Raw genomic sequence first — 19,667 nt, forward strand, 5'->3', positions numbered from 1 at the left:
TTTCAGTATTTCCACACTGTCCCCACTCCCCCTATTTTCTCAACCAAGTCTTTTGATCACATCATTCTATATAATAATAGTTGTTATTCCAATTGCAAATCTACCTTATAGTCTAGTTTGTCCCTCCACCCCTTAAAAATTGCTTTATTAACCTTACTGGATGTAACCTTTCTCCTCAACATTCCTCCCTTCCTCTTCTCCCTGTGAATCTTCCCATGTAATAAAGAAAAATAATCAAGCAAAAACAACGTACACAATGGCCACATGTGAAAGTATATGCAATATTCCATACTCATAGTTCCACTTCTCCAGTGAAGAGAGGGTGATGTGTGATGCATTTCTTAATCTCTACTCTGTCTTCCTGCTATTTTTTCCCAGATTATTCTTCTGATTTCCATTAATTCCATGAATGTCATTTGAGTGGAATCTTAAAGTTCAATTCTAATTTTAAGGCCTCTCCAATTCACATTTTGATCAGGTTACAACACTGGCTTTTGTTACTTTCTATCTAACTCAGTGTTTTACTTTAAAACGATCACTGCTCATAGGCTGATCATCATTCACCTACGTCCTCATTTCCACCTCACTGTGGCCTTCATACATCCCATCCGGGTAGAACTAAAAAGAATTCAGTTAATCAGGAGCTATTTTTTAAAAAGTAGAAAAACAGGGCTGAAGACCAAGGAGGAATACAAAATAATGACAAAGGTTCAAAAAGGAAACTTAAGAAACTTGAGAAATTAGATACAATTGGCTAAAAGGGAAATGAAAAAGTTTTAATTATAATTCTATACTGTCTGTCTTAATATTGCCTCATATCAGTATTGGGAGTACGGAACATACTGCATCTGAACTGAGGTGAAGGGCATGTTCATCTAAGACGTAGGGGAGAAAGAGTATAGTTAAGATAGAAGGGAAAGGAGAAATTAAGCTGATGGTTCTGAAGAGTCAGAGTTGGGTGCCAGTCCAAGACCACCCTGATGGTTATTGAGGTTTAGTCGGTGTGAGAAGGCTTCAAATTGTAAGAAAAGAGAGGGGGACTTGTGAGAGATGATCTCTCAGAAGTGAAGCCTCCTCAGAGGTTCATTAGTTCTTGTTAATGGTTCTGGTATTATTGCTTTTGAGTGATACATGTGTACCAACGCTAAGTGAAGACCCCTCAGAATACAAGACCCCCTCCCCTAGCCTTCTCCCTCCCCTATTCTTAGATAGTGTTAGCAGAAATTCCTAAGCCATAAGAGCATCCTGTCTATCTCATCCTTTGGCTAGTTATATGACCTTGGGTAAAAGACTGCTGAAACTGTGAAGCCCTGAAAAGGGGAACATGCTAACATAATTTCTATTCCTCTTTGTTCTCTCTGTTACTGGGGTAGTTTTTACACAATAGATTGTACACCTGAGGCTCAGCCAATGAGCCGACAGAAAGGGGGTTAGGGTGGGCTGCTGCGTTAGGGTCTATATAATCTTGCCTTAAACAACGGCACTGGCACTCTTGGGCAGCTTAGGCAGCACGGGGGTGCCCTTTCTCGAGAAAGTCAATAAAGAGATTCCTCCTTTTTGCAAACTTTTGTCAAGACTCTGGTTTTTAATTTGGGTAGGTGGTCTCTGTCCCACACAGTTGGTTGGCTCCCCATCTCTTGTGGGTCAAAGTCACCTCTTTGCAGCTGGACCTACTAAAAGAAGGGAGTCAGCCCTTTTTGGCTCTTTTTCTTTCACTTTTCAGAGATATCCAGACCAATCAGAGACCTGAGAGTAGATTTTGTCAGAATTTTTGTCAGAAAAAATGATGCTCCACCTCTAGTCCACAAACAGTAGCAGCCAGGGGCAGTGGTAAAGCATCAAGAGTCCAAGTTCCAAGACTCTGAGTGCCTAGACCCAGCCCTGAAGAAGCAGCAGCTCATACATGTTAAACACAAGGCCCTAGAAAATATATGGTCAAACAATGGAAATTCCTGAATTCCAGGATTCCCAACTTCCTGGAAAAAGAGAGGGAGTTCTTAAGCAATGCCAGTCTTGGGGTTGACTCAGTAGCAACCCTGACTTTGAGCATCCAGGATCCAGACTTCTATCAAGAGAAGAGGGATTTTCTGGGCAGCACCAGCTGCTTTGGATTGATAGATATAGCCCCCCAAACCAGAAGAGCAGCAAGGGGGATAAAATCACAAAACAGAGGTGCTAAAGATCCAGACTTTGCCATTACCATGAATTATTTGGTCAGCTGAAAGGGTGGTTCCTCTAGCACCTCCGAGTTCATTTTCCTTTCCAGAGGGAGTCCAAACCACAATGTGGTGACACGAATCTAAGGGACCACATAAGATACTGGGCCAAAGTTGGAGAATTGTATTAATCGCTTATGGGCTATTTCTTGCAAGTCCTTCATGTGTTTTATGTCAGGTGAAATAAAGGTGGTTCTATATCCAATAAATGTATCATTACCTTGAGTGACTGAATAGGAGCCTGGGACCCTTTTATCCACACCTGTAGAAACTTATATGTATGATATATTTGAGCTATATTTGGATATTTACCAGAGAGAGTTCTGGGTAGGAGAAAAACAAGTCAAGAAAATATTATATTTTTTGAGAAGTCCCCAAGACTGAATAAAATCTATGTTATCCAAAGTGTAGGGTACAAGGGCCACAGATTACATATGCTGAGTATGTAAGGTAAGCTGAGTCTTGGTGCTGCTCTTAGCTGTTGCCAACTTTTCCTTCTGGAGTTCCCATTGCTCCCAACAGGTTTTACTAGGAATTTTGCTATTATTCTGTTTCATCTTCTGAAGTTATCTCTTGCCTCAGCAAGAACATTCAAAGCCAATGCTCTTTTCACTGTACCAAGTGCCTCCTAAGATCCCTGCTAGTGCCACCATTCCGTAAGGCACGTGCTGCCACATAGGTTATGTCTATCCACTCGGATTGTCTAAATGCAGCTCATGGAAGGCAGCTTCTACCTCTGGAATCTTGTCCACCCCTCTCTAATGGAGACTATCATTCCTGCTTTGGTGGGAGTAGAAGAGTCTGGCTGCTCTGTTTTCCCTACTCTTTGAGGGGGATATTAAACTAGAATCATATCTGTCTGCTCCCCTAAATAGTGATAATTTAATTCATTTTGATTCAAAACACCACCACCCCTCAAGAAAAAAATAAATTCCCTTGCCAGTTGATCTGTTAAAGGAGATAGTTTGCCTTTCATTTATATTCACTGGCTTGGCCCCTTCCCACCAAATACAGGTTATACAAAAGACCATCACAAATAGTGGATAGTAAATATACCCATTCATCCAAGCAAATAAATAGCAGAGAAATCAGAGAACTTCTACATATTAGACTATAGTAGATAATATACAGAGTGAATGAACGCTTTAGATGGGAAGGAGATAAGAACTTAGCTCTAACAAGAGAGAGACCCTAACCTCACTCAAAGAGAAATTATTCAGAGTTTCCAGGGAGGCAAGTTGTGAATCAGGGACAGGTTGAGGAGCTTCTTCTGCCCCTCCTGTGTCATATCACACCCATTCTCTCCAGCAGTTCAGAGTCACACATATACAGTACGCAAAACACTTCAGGCATGGCTGGAAAGTTAGGGTATGTTGTATGACTCACTTTATCCTACACTTTCCTCTGGCAACATATCAAGGACTGCTGAAACAACCAAGGGCCATGACTACTGTGATCAGGTTTCTGACCTGCCAATACGTGGTGGAGAAGGGGAGGTAAGCGAGTCCTTTCCCCTCTTGTTGTTACTGGAAGGACATAGAGGCTGAAGGCCTCCTTCTCCTTAGTCAACTGATCCAAGTATGTAAGTTCCAACTTGAAAGTACTGGAAATAGGGGCAGTTAGGTGGTACAGTGCATAGAGCACTGGCCCTGAAGTCAGGAGGACCTGAGTTCAAATCCAGCCTCAGACCAAACACTTGATACAAACTAGCTATGTGGCTCTGGGCAAGTCACTTAACCCCAATTGCCTAAAAAGAAAAAAAGAAAAAAAACATAAAGAAGTGGAAATATGTGAAATATGAAGCTTTGGGTGACCCGTATATGTCATTGAGTTTATAGAAGCAGTATGCTATCTCTTCTGCTGCCTGTTTCTTCATTTCATATGTCTGTGAGCTCTATTCCTTTTTGGTTTTCCTTTTAGCTTCAGGGAGTATGGGCTGCTCGGGGTCATTTACCAGTTCTCAAAGTGGTCCTCCTCCACAGTCTATGTCTGTGAAAATTGTTTTTCTACTCACATTATCAATCTTTAAAAAAATAAATAAAGATACTTTCTCTGCCCCTGTAAACCATAAAATTATTCACCTACAAAAGAGGCATCACCCTACATCTGGTACAAGGTGATTTAAGCCTTTATGCCACAGTTTGAGGTGAGTTTTTTTTTGCTTGCATCCCATCTGAAAACCATGTTTCTTTATACTCAGATTTCAGTAGTTTTTATTAAACAAAAGTTCTTTTCCTTTTCTAAACTATTCATCCTAAAAGACATAATACCTTACCCACTTATATCCTTTGTTGATTTAATTTTTTTCTTTATGCAACACTCTTTTATTCTTCCCCTTTAATACCAAATTGCTCCCTATAGAAGGGCAGTACTTTAATGTAAATGTATATAAAACAATTTAAATAACAAAAAGAGAAGCTTGAGAATTAACATCTTGATTCAGTAAAAAATCTTAATTAAAAAATCTTAATAAAACTCATAGGAACAATCCACATGGAAGACAAAAATGCAGACATAAAGTAAGAAAATAAATGTGCAAAACTGTACAACTAGAAGATTTAAAACTCTCCAAATCAGAGCAACAGAGCCAGAGGAGTTAGTTCTACAATGTACACAACAGTCTAAGGATCATTAAAATATGAATAAACAAAGATTCCAAATATCATATTACAATAAAACACATAAATAGTCCAGAAATTAAAGTACATCCATAGACTTTCATCAGAGAGAAGCCCCAAGCTTAAAACAACTAGAAATATAGTCATCAACATTCAGAACTTTAGTAGCAAAGAGAAATTCTTATAAGCAGTAAGGGAGAAACAAATTACACAACTCTCAGCACCCTAGTGGGAGACATAGCAGGGGTCTTTTGTGAACCTGACTTGCCACTGTGAGTAAGATGGGGAAGCATGAATCCCAGAGCATATGCTATACCATCACTTTTACTCCCATTCTGCCCCCACAACATTCTACCCTCCCCAAGAAAAGCCCACCATTTTAGTAAATGTGTGGTCAAATAAAATAAATTCATATTATATTGGCCATGTCTCAAAATAAGTCTCATTCTATACCATCATGTATTACCTTTCTGCCAAGAGGTGGGAATCATGTTTCTTCATCAGCCTTCTGAAGTGGTGACCGACCAGTTAGAGCATTCATGAGAGTCCTGAAATCTTTCAAAGTAGTGTTCCTTTACAATGTTGTAGACAATACAAAAACTATTCTCCTGGTTCTGCTTACTTCACTCAGTATCAGTTCATACAAATTTCCCCAGGTTTCTCTGAATCCATCCTTTTCATCAATTCCTGCGGCGCATTTGCATTCAAATTCTATACTTTATTCAGTCATTCCTCAATGGATGGGTACCTACTTTATTTCCGGTTCTTTGCTACAACAAAAAAAATTGGAATAAATATTTTTGTGCATTTGGATCCTTTCTGTCTTATCAATTTAGGGTATGAGTCTAGTAGTACTTCTGCTGAATCAAATGGTGCGTACAGTTTCACGACTTTGGGGTTATAGTTTCAAATTGCTTTCCACAATAGCTGGACCATTTCACAGTTCATCATCAGCATATCAGTGTTCTGGTCCTCTCTGAGACTCTCCAACAATTGTTATTTTCCTTTTCTGTCATTTTTGCCTATTTAATGGGTGTGAGGTAGAACCTCGGAGTTGTGTTAATTTGTATTTCTCTTATTATAAGTGATTTTGAGCACTTTCATATGGTTGTTGATAGCTTTTTTGTTTTTTTTTTGAGAACTACTTATACATATCCTTTGACCATTTATCTGTTGGAGAATGGTTCTTGTTCTTATAAATTTGAATCCATCCTTTGCATATCTTGGGAAGGGAAACTTTCTGTAAAGAGGCTTCCTAGTTACATGATTGCCTTCTCTCGGTATTTTCCTACATACTTTTGACAAATGAAGAATGTGAAAGTAGGAGCTAAGGGGGGATTAGGCTATGGTGCCAAAAGGATCCCTGATCATTCCTTCTAACTAAGGGTCTCAGGGAGAGGGCCCCAGAGGTCAGATCCGGGGCCAAGAGTGGTTGCTTAGACACTGCGATGTCTAGTCAGGAGAACACAGTGCTGGACGAAGAAAGGGCTTCTCTTAGGAAAAGCTCTCCAAATAAGAAGGCTTTGAAGGCCACAGAAGTCCTGAGGTGATGGCCCAAAGGTGGAACAGGCAAGGAACTGTGAGGATTCTACCCCGGGGCACCCTTCGGGATGCATACCCCTGCCCCTGCTTCAATCCACAACACAGGAAGGACCCCCGGGGACCAGCAGAGAAATCGCAGCCAGCCCTAGCCTTCTCAAGCCCATCCTGCTCTGTCCTCCCTTTCCACTGTCCCTGTTCCCCTTCCTTTCACAGCCCTCCCCATCTCTTGACTCCAAAAAGTGAGCCTCTCCTCTCTCACACCCCGCGACCCACAGTGCGGGGCGATGGGCTTAGTTGTGACGTACTGAGAGTTTTTAGAAATGCGAAAGGAGCAATAGGTCACTGCAGAGCTGTCAGCACACGCCCCACCCTCACCCCACCTCACCCCACCCCGCGCCAGCACCAGCACTGGCTTTCCTCACAGCACCAAGAGGGGGCGCTAGAGACAAGGCGCTGCGGCAGCGACGGGCGGTGAGCAGAAATCAGTGTGTTCGGTGATAGGTCGAGAGCCCTCCTCATTCATTGGGCGTTTACAATCTATTTATAGCACAGGGTGCGGAGGGGTTCCCCTAGTCTGCCTAGGCTGGGCCCTGACGCATGCGCTCTCGGAGTCCTAGCTTGCCCTGCAGCGTGTCAGCTTCCGGTTTTGAATTCTAACGAAGTGAGCGTTCAGTCCCGGGGTGGGGCTGGGCGGAGCCTGCATCCGAGCGGGGCGGGGCCTTAGTGTGTCGTCACCGGCTTTCTGAGGAGCCCAGGTGTGCGCAGACTCCCCAGACGGGGCTGGGGGAGGAAGGAGAGGTCTCAGTGAGCCGAAACACCAAACTTCCCAACCTCTTCTTGGCTTTAGCGGGAGTTGGGTTCCCTGTTCATGTTACAGATAGAGAAGAACCACTCTCCCTCAAACGCGCCCCATCTTACAGATACAGAGACAGAGTCGGATTTGTCCTGACTCCGGTGCTCTCCCCACGTTGTATCCTGCTTCCTCCCCAGAGAGACCGTCTTCCTGGAGCCTGGGAAGTTGGACCTATTTGTTCTTTGTCGGGGACTGTTAATGCCTTAGGTTTATTTTGTGTCCCCTACAGTGCTCAATAAGTATAACATAGAATATCAGTTCTGGGAAGGGACCTCAGGACAAGGCACTGTCAGGAGGGACCTTAGGACATGAGCCTGGAGAAGAAAGTTAGAACTCCCCCCCACCCCCACAGCTAACCTTCATGTAGCTTGGTGCAGTGTGCAAAGATCGCTTGGCTTTGGAATCAGAAGGGACACTACTCCTCCATCATCATTACTTAGTAGCTGTGGGATCCTGGCCTTATTACCTAATATCTCTGAGTCAGCTTTTCCATCTGTAAAAGAGAGACCTCTAAAGCTTAGAACATAGGAGTGTCAGGTAAGGGAAGAGCCTTAGAGTCCGTCTGTTCCCACCCTCTCATTTTCGAAAGGAAATGATTATTTGTCAATTGATCAGTGATCCCAATATTTCCTTCTCCATTCCTCTACTTCTTGTGCCCAGTTCTGGCAAAGCAAAAGAAATAGGTAGAGAAATGGTATTTACCGTTCTAGACTTGATTGATAAGGACAGGGCATTTGAGTAAGAGTGGGGTATTATTTTTCTCTTTGATGAGTGCGTGGGGGGTGAAACTAGGGTGGCTGTGTAACCTTGGGTATGTCACTTAACCTCTCTGTGTCTCAGTTTCCTCATCTGTAAAACTGGGCTAATAGCCCCTCACCTCGCAGGGTTCTCATGAAGATTAAATGAGAAACCATAAAGTATTATATAAATGCCATTATTATTGTTGGTGTTGTTATAAGAATCATGTAGGGAAAACAAAAGTCTGTGAGAAATGATTCATTTGGCCCCTACTCTATTCCAATCAGTATTAATCAGCATGATATTTTACATAAATCACATAGGGATAATTAGATAAGATAGGTTCTTATAGTAGGCCTTTATAATGGGCCTCAGACTTTACTGTAGTGTTCACTATTTGTTTACCAGTTAATGAAACTCATTTGCATAACCACAAGAATGCTGACAAAGATATCTTTATCCTGTTTTACTCTAATTCCATGTCCAAACCCAGCATGGATGGGATGCCTTGAATCTTTGGAAAGTCTCCCAACTTATTTTTGTACCTCCAGACCACTCTCTCTTTTCCAACATGAGCAGGTAACCATCTTGTGACTGTCTTATGACCACTTAGTCAGTTGACATGTCCTGTACTTCACTCAACCTGTGACATATTCCCCCCTCCCCCCCGCAACTGATGTATTATTTTTGGCTCTCAAGAGCAAGATCTATCAACCAATGAGCTTCTGTATTTTACTATGCCTCTTTTGCATATTCGGGTATCAAATCCTATAAAATCAAGGTCCTGGGGACCAAGGACATCTCAGATCATAAGGAAGATCTGAGGTCCACTTCATTAGAGGGGCCATGGACCCTTTAATAAAAGTGCCATTGGCTCAGATCTCTGCCTCGGTCTTTTTTATTGGACAATTGGACAATTTTATTGGACAATTATAATCTCCACAAGCCTTTGGAATAGTGAATGAGGCGTTTATGGTATTTTGTATATGAAATGAGACCTCTGGAGTCTTTTCCTATATCTTCTTTGTGTCAGACTGCATAAGCTTACCGTGACCTGTCGGCTCATTTATCGAGAGAGAGAGAGAGAGAGAGAGAGAGAGAGAGAGAGAGAGAGAGAGAGAGAGAGAGAGAGAGAGAGAGAAAGCGCTTGCTAGTACTTAGTAAATAATAATGGAAGATGATAATGAGTGTGCAAATAGTGGCTGTGCCCAAATCCTACTGAATTCACTGAGTAGGGAGGGAATAGAGAGGACCATCTGATTGGAGAAGGTGAATCAGGCTTAGTGTTTTCAGTAGCCACAGGGCTGGATATTGATGATTTTCCTGCTGTATTTGGGGTTTCTATCCAGTAATAAAGATTTGGAGCCAGAAAAATCAAGATAGAATTGAGCAAATTTTGACAAGAAAGAATATAAGTTGGCAGTTAATCTCTTTTAGACTACAGAAAGATGAGGTTTGTCACTCTAATACTTTCTCCTTCTTCAGCAAGGCCAGTATTCCAGCATCCTGCTCTTTATCAAAAGGAGAACCTAGAAGACCAGCAGATGGCAACAGTATTCCTTCCAGAAGCGTCCCAGGTGCATTATTTCTGGTTCCCTCTGTCGTTATTGATATTAACGGTTTAGGCATTTGAATTTAATTCTAGGACCTTCTAAAACCTTAGGTTCTTCTTCTCTATCAAAATAATTTTCCCTAACAGTCCACAGTGAGGCTAGGATCATCATTGGGAATAACACCCTCAAAGTTTGCCTAAGCTCTAGTGTTAGAACTTTCTCTCCCTGTACAACCTTTATGGCTCACTTCTTCCTTCTCATGAGGCCTAGCTTCCTTCCACTTGAGGAGAGGTGTAACCCCCTAAAAGAAGGGATGCCAATGAAAATCATTTTGGATTTAAAAGATTTAAAAGGATAAGTCCCTTATAGTTAGCACCTGCATTTTGTTTACCTCTATCCACAGAGAAGACTCTTGCTCTCATCTCTTTTTGTGCCCTGATTTAATCTTTGTGGTCTTTTTTCTGCCCTTCACCCCAAGAGAGAATACTGCTATTTTCTCAGTAGCAGCAGGTTCCAGAATTGTTACAGAAACCAGTCATATGTAGGATGTAACCATGTTCCCTCCCAGGAAGAGTGATAGCATTTGAACTCTGCTCAGATAACCCTTTACAGGGGTGTCATGCAGGAGGAGCACAGAAATGTGGTCTCAGTAGGTAAGTACTCATTTTCCTGATAGATGTCAAAGCCACACACACACACACACACACACACACACACACACACAGAGATAGAAACTGATTCTTCCCTAACTCCTTTGGCAAAGGAGATTCAGAAACTTAATTATCTTCTTCCTCTGGTTTTTTTTTTAAGGGAATGAGAATTTTTTTTTTTAAGTTTCAGAATCAAAACATTCCTGTTCTTGTACCTAGGGAAATGTCTCCTCTCATAATTCTCTGGGCTCAGTGGTTTCACAAGTGGACTGTTCCTTTGCCATTCATAAATTATGTCTTCTCATTCCTGAGTAACACCTCACCTTCCCAAATAACTCCCCTAAGTACTTTTCTTTCTGATCTCATCTTTCTCAGGGAGATTCCTGGGGGTAATCTGATATTAAAGAAACTTTGTGTCCAGCCATGGTGTACCTTCTCTACTTCTTCACGTGTAGGACTTCCCATTTTCAATCCCAGTGGGCCTCTCTAGGCTAGAGCGATGGGAAGACAACTAGATATCAGATCTCCAGGACTCCAAGGAGAGGGCGAGCCAGAGAAACTCCAACATAAGTGAGAACCAAGTACAACTAATGAGAAACCCACAAAAAGAGAAGGACAAAACTGCGGAGACAAGGAGTCTGAGGGCTTAGAAGATAGAATGGTTGCAGGTGGGCACTGGGGCTATGAGGAAACAAAGGCTCTACTTACAATGCTCAGTAAATCCCAGCTTCATGAAAAACTGTGGACTTGCCCCCAGAACAGCCAGGTTTATGAGCTGTGGCTGAGCAACTTCAAGGATATGGCTTTCTCCGGACAACAGAGCAATGTTGGACCAAATTTAAAAGCCTCCAGAAAAACTCCTGGAGAAGCAAGTTCCTGTGCCTTAGCCTTGTGCTTTCTGCAAGGAGATGAGGGCCCTGCTGAATTCCCAGGCCATGGTTTCATTTACTGAAATCTCAAATGAAGCAGGATCTTACTGTGCAGAAACAATTCCAGCATAGAAAACCAGGGATATGAGGACGCTGAGGAAGGGAACACAATAGATGATTCTGAGAGTGATAAAGTGAGTGTAAATGAAACAATTCAAGACTTCAGAAGGCTTGGCAATCCCACCCTATTCCAAAGCTGAAGTAGTAAGAATATGTCCTGTAACAGAACAAACAAAAGTCTGAGGGAGAAAGTACTAAGTATCATTTATGACACTTAGTGTAGCCTTTGTGTTATGTTTGATGCCCCCCCATTCCTCATATTCACTAACCTATCAGATCTATCAGTTCTCCTTCTCTGTCTTTCATACTTGTACCCTCTTCTCTGTTCTCCCTTAACCATCATCCCAACACAAATCCTCTTTACCACTTAACTTTACTCTTGCAATAGCCTCCTAACAGATATTCTCTCCCTCTACTCTTCTTCCTTCCCCATCTGATTCATCCTTTATAACACTGCAGGAATAATCAAATATTTATATGTGTGTGTAGGTATATATATGTGAGTGTATGTATGTACATACATACATACATATATACACATATAGCAGGAATAATCTTATATATGTGTACATATATATTTATATCTCACTTCTGTTCATAAATATTTAGTGACTCTGTTGCCTGCTGAATAAAGTTTAAACTCTCCGGCGTGGCATTCAAAGCTTTTAAGTCTGGAGCCAGCTAAATCTTCCAGACTATCACATTCTATTCCCTGTCATACACTCTCTACTTCTGCCAAATAGGGAGACTTATCGCCACTTACATACATCTGAAACTTTTCTTATTTCTTGGCCTTTGCTTTTACTGTTCTGTTTTTAGAATGCTCTTTTTGCCTGATGAATTCCTATTCACCCTTTAAGCTCCAATTCAAACACTTCACCTTTTGTTTCTTCCTCTCTGATGTAGTTAACATGTATTATTTTATATTACAAATATTTGTTTATGTGTCTTATTCCATCCTAGATTATAAGTTGCATGAGAACAGAGATTCTGTCTTATCTAAACTTTATCTCTCCAGTGCCTAATATATTATTGTTGTTCATACAATAAACACTTAATAAATGTTTGTTAGATTGAAATGTAGCTTTACCTCTGCTACTGTACAACTTTAAACTGGTCATCACATCTCCCATTTCTATACCCCAACTTCCCCATCTATAAAAGAGAGGTGGGGGGCAGCTAGGTGGCACAGTGGATAGAGCACCGGCCCTGAAGTCAGGAGGACCTGAGTTCAATCCGGCCTCAGACCAAACACTTGACACTTACTAGCTGTGTGACCCTGGGCAAGTCACTTAACCCCAATTGCCTAAAAGCAAAACAAACAAACAAACAAACAAAAGAGACAGTGTTTTGCCTACCTCAGTGAAATACTTGGTGAAGTACTTGGAAATTCTTGGAGAAAGGTGTTATTGTTAATTAAAGGCATTAAAACAAATGAATGATAATGTCTTTGTTGGAGATGAGTTGTGGTCTGGAAAACTAGAGCTCTCTAGTTCTGCAATGACATTTTTATAAGCAAGGTATATAAGGTGGTGGAAAGAACACTGGACTTGGATTCAGATAACCTGAGTTTGTTAGGACTTCATATGACCTTGGACAAATTGCTTCAACTCTGTGAGCTTTGCTTTCTTCATCTGTGAAAGGAAAAGATTGAACCAGATGATCTCTGGATCAAGGCTATAGCATTCTGTGATTTGAATCAATCCAAAAGGAATGATAACATTACTCTATCAGATGATTATAATTGTTTACACTTTGCACAGCCTTCTTTGAATCCATTTTCAAATGATTTAGTGCAATGGTGGGGACAAGGTTGGGGAGCAATTCTAACATCATAAATCTTGAGCTGGAAGTGACATTAAAGGTTATGTAGACCAAACTCTTCATTTTACATATGAGGAAACTTGCTCAAGGTCACACAGGTAATAAGTGGCAGAGGTGGGATTTGAACTCAGGTTGTATGACTCCATATGCAGCATGAGTAGAGTGACTGGTAGAGGGGACTGTTTGAATTACAAGCACATAGTCTTGGTTTGATAGTCTCTGGTTGAAATTTAACAAGAAGATAAGCTGAGGCAATTCTCCAAGCAAGATAACATTTATTAACAGGGGCATGGTGCCTGTCAATAAAGAATCAATGGCTTGCCACCATTTATGCCAAAGGCCCCAAACAAAAGGACAATTCCTCTTTTATAGGTTTTAGGGAATACAGAATAGAGAACAGAACAAGGTAGATGACCTCATGGGATTGGGAACAACATGATTGGTTATAGAACTGAAGTGCAGGGAATAACATGATTGGTTGGAAGTTTGGTAATAGGGGCTAGCAACAACCCTCTCCTCTTCTGAGAGTCCTGGTACAAGATAATTAAACCAGATATCCTTGAAGGATAGCTTGGTGCTATAAAGATATTAGTCTTGACTCCCTTGTGTTCACACACATCCCCCAAAGTCAGCTAAATTCCTTGAGGCAAGAATATATTGATCTGTGATTAGAAAGAGAGTTGGGTTTTTTAAATTGTTACAGGCCTGCTGAATCTCTGAACTAAAATCAGAGACAGAGAGCCATGATTTAAGCAATTACAAGACAAGAGCAGTTATAGGACAAAATCAATTACTTGTAAATAAAATCAGTAAGAAAATGATAGGGGGCAGCTAGATGGTGCAATGGGTAGAGTACTGGCCCTGGAGTCAGGAGGACTTGAGTTCAAATCCGGCCTCAGACGAGACACTTGGCACTCAATAGCTGTGTGAACCTGGGCAAGTCACTTAACCCCAATTGCCTTTAAAAAAGAAAGAAAGAAAGAAAGAAAGAAAGAAAGAAAGAAAGAAAGAAAGAAAGAAAGAAAGAAAGAAAGAAAGAAAGAAAATGATATAGGATCAATTCAGTCTTCTGAACAGCTTTGAATTTTATTGAGAAGCAGTGAGTAGTACAGTGGATAAAACATTGAACTGAGAGTCAGGAAGACCTGAGTTCAAATTTGGCCTCCAACGTTTACTACCTATGTGATCCTGGGCAAGTCACTTATCTGCCTGAGTTGCCCTAAATGTAAAGTGGAAATAATAATAGCACCTACTCCCCAGGGTTGTTGAGAGGCTCAAATAAGATATATTTGTAAAGGGCTTAGTGAAGTGCCTGGCATGTAGTAGGTACTTGATAAATGCTTATTTCCTTTCTTAAAGACCTTGCTCCTTCTGTCTTTAATCTCTTTCTTCTGCCTCCACACCTACCTACAAACATGGCCATTTCCCCATTCCTCAAAAAGCCTTCCTTTGATGTATTTATCCCATCCAACTGCCATCCCATCTATTTCACTGGAATATTTCTCGAAAAAGCTATCTGTATCCCTGTAACCTCAGTTTTGCCATTACCACTAGCTCTTCACGGGCTTCTCTGCTGCTACCAGTTGAGACTGCTCTTTCAAGTCACCAATGACCTTGAACTCTGCAGCTTCTGACACTGATTAGACTGTCCTACTCTAGAGATGCTCTCCTCTCCATTAGTTTCATAGACACTGCACTTTCCTGGTTCTCCTTTCTGTTTGCTTCTCTGGTTCCTTTGTTGATTCCTCACTCTCTTCCTGATTCTTTTATATATGTGTTCCCAAGGGTCTATCCGGGGCCTTCCTCTCTATAATCCCTCCTTTGGCAATCTCATTTACTCCTGTGATTTTAACTAGCACTTCTATTCAGATCTCTCCAGTCCTGACCTCTCTGGTAAGCTCCAGACCTGCATCTCCACCTGAATGCCCCATTGGCTCCTTAAGCTCAGAATGTCCCAAACTGAGCTCATTATCTTTCCCCCTCTTCCTTGTCTAGCCTGTCCAATTATTGTCACTATTACAATCTTTTCTCTGACCCCTTCTCTCTATTTTTACTGGTAGGACCCTAGTATAAATCATCGTTATCACCCACCTCTACTATTTCAATATAATTTCTTTCTTTTTTCTTTTTAGGCAGTTAGGGTTAAGTGACTTGCCCAGGGTCACACAGCTAGTAAGTGTCAAGTGTTTGGTCTGATACTAGATTTGAACTCAGGTCCTCCTGATTTCAGAGCCGGTGCTCTATCCACTGCACCACCTAGCTGCCCCTCAATATAGTTTCTTACCTCTACTCTTTCCCCCTTCCAATTGTTGTTGATGTTCAGTTGTTTTTTCAGCCATATCTGACTCTTTGTGACTCCATCTGAGGTTTTCTTGGTAAAGGTACTGGAATGTCTTTCCATTTCCTTCTCCAGCTTATTTATAGATGAACAAACTGAGGGATTTGCCCAGGTTCACACAACTATTAAGTATCTTAGGCCAGATTTGAACTCAGGAAGATGGGTCTTTCTGACTCTAGGCCCAGCACTCTATCCACTGCACTAACTACCTGGCCCTCCTTCCAATTGATACAGTGGAAGAAGCACCAGCACTAGAGTCAGAAAAACTGGTTCAACTCAGTCTTATTACCTACCAAATGGGATAGCATATGCACAAGTTCCTTGGAAATCCTTAAAACAATATATGTCTTATTGTTTCCTGTGTGACCACGAACAGGTCACTTAATCTCCCTGGGCCTCAGTTTCTTCATTTATAAAATGAGGATGTTGAACTAGATGATATCTGAGATCTATGGTCCTATGAATTTCCATACCACTGCCAAAATAATCTTTCTCATTCATATGACCTAGTCACATTCCTGTGATCAGAAATCTTTAGTGGCTACCTACTGTCTATAGAATAAAGTTCAAATTCCTCTTAGTCAACAAACATTCATTAAGCTTCTATTACATGCCTGGCACTTCGCTAGGCACTGAGAATTCTCTCCCTGGCACTTAAGAACCTCCACAATTTGTCTTCTCGGGGATTCAAGACCCTTTCTATCTTTTCAGTGTTATCTTACTCTCCACTACACATTTTGGCCTCCCTAGACTAATTTCAGTACTCTAAATATGCACTGCACCCGAATGCCCCATATTTTCCTGATTCCAAGCTTTTGCTTAGATTTTGCCTTGTGCCTGAAATGCCCATGCTACCCCCTTTACCTGTTGATTTCTTTAAAGCCCAACTGAAAGGCCTTCTCTATAGACCACCTTGCCTCTCACCCCTTTCAATAACAACTTCTCTTCTTGGACCTCATACTTTGTAATTCAGATGCACTTATATAGCATTATGATTTACAGCTGAACTGGTACCCTACCTCATATTAAACTCTAAACCACATGATGGGAAGGGACTGTGTTTTATCTAAACTTTGTATATTCTCCTGAGCCTAACAACAGTCTGCACACAGCAGTTACTTTTAACTTTGTGGTGCTGGTTTTACTGTACCATGTTTAGAGCACATGTAGTTGGGTGTTCCCTTGCACCATATATTACAAGCTTGAGCTGTTATTCCATCTTTCCCTTCCAGCAATGCCCTCTTTCCAGTTCAAATAAATACCTCATCAGCCTAATGTTGACAGACAATTAATTTTCCCTGCGTGGATTATTTTTCCATTCATTATCTATATTCCTAGTATAGGGCATTTGCAATAGCCATCTGCAAGGTTTGAGTGGGAGGAGAGGAAGAAGCTAGTCACATCAAGAAAATTGGTTCAGTCTTACTCCTTGCCGATGGAAGCAACAGAAAGAGTAGGGGAGGTATACTCTAGTGGGGTCATCTTACCATTTAGCATGTTGTTCAGTCATTTTTCAGTTGTGTCTGACTCTTTGTGACCCCATGTAGGGTTTTCTTGGCAAAGATACTACAGTGATTTGCCATTTCCTTCTCCAGCTCATTTTACAGATGAGGAAACTGAGGCAAACAAGGCTAAGTGACTTGCTTTCCTTGAGGTCAGATTTGAACTCAGGAAGATGAGTCTTTCTGACTTCAGGCCCAGCAGTCCAACCTCTGCACTACCTAGCTACCCTTCCTTTTAGAATGGCTAAATGGAAGGTTGCTGAAGTCAACCTTTCATATCAAATTCTTTCTCCCACATTACTGCCTAAAAAGCCTCAATATCTTCTAGTGGTAGAAAGAAGCATCAGTAGAACTGGGTCCTGCCTTTTAATACGTAGAGGAGCAAAGATTACTCCTAAGTGGCCGAGTCAAAAAGGTTTGGCCAAAACTTTATTAAATAACAGATACAATTCTAGAAACATGGCTATGTTTGTTTTTGTAAGGGGCCTTCCCCTTTATTCCTTCCATCAACTGCTCTCTTCTCTCACCTCCTAACTAATGCTTCCCCATAGGTTTTGAGAGATTGTGGATGAAACCTGGGAGTAGAAAAGGATACAGATGAGGGAGAAACAAAATGGGAGACAGAAGAGTATGAATGTCTGACTGTGGAATGAGAAAGGGAGGCAGAAAACCTGCCAAATTAGAACAAAGACCCCTGCAAAGAAGAGTTGTGTTTTCCTGGGGTGGGAGACTCCTTTCACTGAAGCGCCACTAGTCTCAGTGCTGTTCCAAACATCTCTGCCCCAAAGAACCAGTTCAGCAGAGCAAGAATCTTAAGCTCTCTACTTGCCAGGATTAAATACCTACTTTTGTCACTGCTTTGTTGATAACTATATTTCCATATCAGCTAACTGTACCTTGGTTTTTCTGTTGCTCTTTGAAACCCCTGACAGATCACATACCAGTCTTAGTAAACAATTTTTCCTGCCAAAGATTATTTAAACATTCTCTTGAAATTTAATTACTTCCATGAACCAAACAGGTATTTTGACACTTTCAACATCAAAGTGATCCTCATTGACTTGCCATATTTTCTCGCCATCCCTCTGTTAAATTCCAGCATGGCAGGAAAAGTACTGGGCAAGTCCTGCCTTTGCTACTTACTGTGTGACTTTGGGCAAGTTACAAACTCTCTGGCCTGTTTTCTCATCTGCAAAATTAAGGGGACTAGATGACTTCTAAAGTCCTTTCCCACTCAGGATTCTACAAATGACCAGCCACTTTCCACTCCCATCTCAGCCTCACCACCTCAATCCTCCTAGGATGAGATGGCAGATAAGGGGCAAAAGGGGAGAATTCTTTCAATATTCCCACTAACCTGCCAGCAAGTAGAGACCTCAAAACCCCACTCGCCCCCCAGTGCTTACTACCTGTGTGTCTTTCCCTGAGCTGTCTTCTTCGTTTGCAAAGTAAGGTAGTTGAGCTAAACTGGAGTCCCTTCCAGGTCTAAACTGATGATACTTAGAGGCAGCTAGTCGATCCAGTGGATAGAGTTGCTGGGCCTGGAGTCAGGAACATCTGAGTTCAAACCCAGCCTCACATATTTACTAACTCTGTGACCTGTTAACCTGTCTGCCTCAGTTTCTTCAACTGTAAAATGGGGATAATATCTACCTCCCAGGGTTATTGTGAGGCTCAAATGAGATACTCATAAAATGCTTAGCACAGTGAATGGCACATAGTACATACGTAATACTTGTTTCCTTCCCCTACAATAAATTGAAATATTTTATTGGCATTTCAAGAAAGTGATAAACTAAGGGAACATTTGATCCTGCCCTCTTCTTTTGCATCTTGCCTTTAGAACCTTCATTTTTTTTTCAGTTTTTCGTTTTTCCTTTATTGTGCTCAATTCTTCAAAAGGTTCCAAGCATAAAATGACACTTTACACATAGCTTAGAATAAGTACTCACAGATTGCCAGTGTAAAGTAACATAAAATGTACTTGCCTCTCTTTTTCCATCCCTAGAAAAATCATTAAGTAGCCAAGTAGGGTTCTGAACTCCAAATATAGTCCTATATAGATATAGATATGTAGTCCTAACTCCAAATATAGCATGCTTCCCACTTCTCTTATCTCAGGAAAATCTCTGTTCCCACTGTCTTTTAATTTTTTTAATTCTCTGTTTTTTCAGTCAGCACAAATCTGCCTTCTCATCTTCCTGCCCTAACTCTTCCCCATCACCACTACCAAGAACTAAAGAAAAACAAACCTTGCTACAGATATGTACAGTTAATCAAAACACATTTCCAGCTTGGCTGTGTCCAAATATTTGTCTAACCCTGCACACTCTGAAGTCCTTCACCTCGCTATCAGGAGAGGGGTGGTGTGTTTCATCATTAGTCTTCTGGAATTACAGTTGGCCATTAAGTTGATAAGAGTGCTTAATTCTATGCTGAAGATAATCATCTGAGGGGGAGGGAGACAGATGCACAATTGTCATATCAAAGGAAGCAACATTACTGTACCAGCAGCCATCTTGTTTAAGCCTTCCGTTGTTAGAATTTAATGTTTTATGATATACTTTATGCTTATAACTGATGTGGTTGGAGAATTGCTACTGAATTTATAGCATCAGCAGAACAGAAAACGTGATGTATGTTATGCATGTCAACAAAGGAATGACCTGTTCTTGTTCTACAGAGAATGGAAATTATAAGTCAACAACCCTTGTATTCCAAAATAGGGTCTTGAACTTTTTGTAATTTTCATTTAAATTTTGTTTAATATAGCACTGAATAAATGATGCAAGTTGTCAATGGCTGACTGATCAACTAATAGCTCTGCTAGTAATTAATTTATTT

At 41.1% G+C, this 19,667-nt stretch overlaps 1 long non-coding RNA gene across 1 annotated transcript; it reads left to right on the top strand.

Moving 5' to 3' along the window:
• The first annotated feature begins 6,781 nt into the window (after nucleotides 1–6,781).
• Nucleotides 6,782–19,622, top strand: LOC144456817 (uncharacterized). Its single transcript, XR_013485943.1, has 4 exons — nucleotides 6,782–6,847; nucleotides 8,461–8,546; nucleotides 9,453–9,544; nucleotides 18,998–19,622. It is a non-coding gene; the product is annotated as an uncharacterized LOC144456817 (long non-coding RNA).
• The last annotated feature ends 45 nt before the right edge of the window (nucleotides 19,623–19,667 follow it).

Source organism: Phascolarctos cinereus, unplaced genomic scaffold (genome assembly GCF_003287225.1).
Source record: "Phascolarctos cinereus isolate Bilbo 61053 unplaced genomic scaffold, phaCin_HiC Scaffold_4;HRSCAF=312, whole genome shotgun sequence".
NCBI classification, from domain to species: Eukaryota; Metazoa; Chordata; class Mammalia; order Diprotodontia; family Phascolarctidae; genus Phascolarctos; species Phascolarctos cinereus.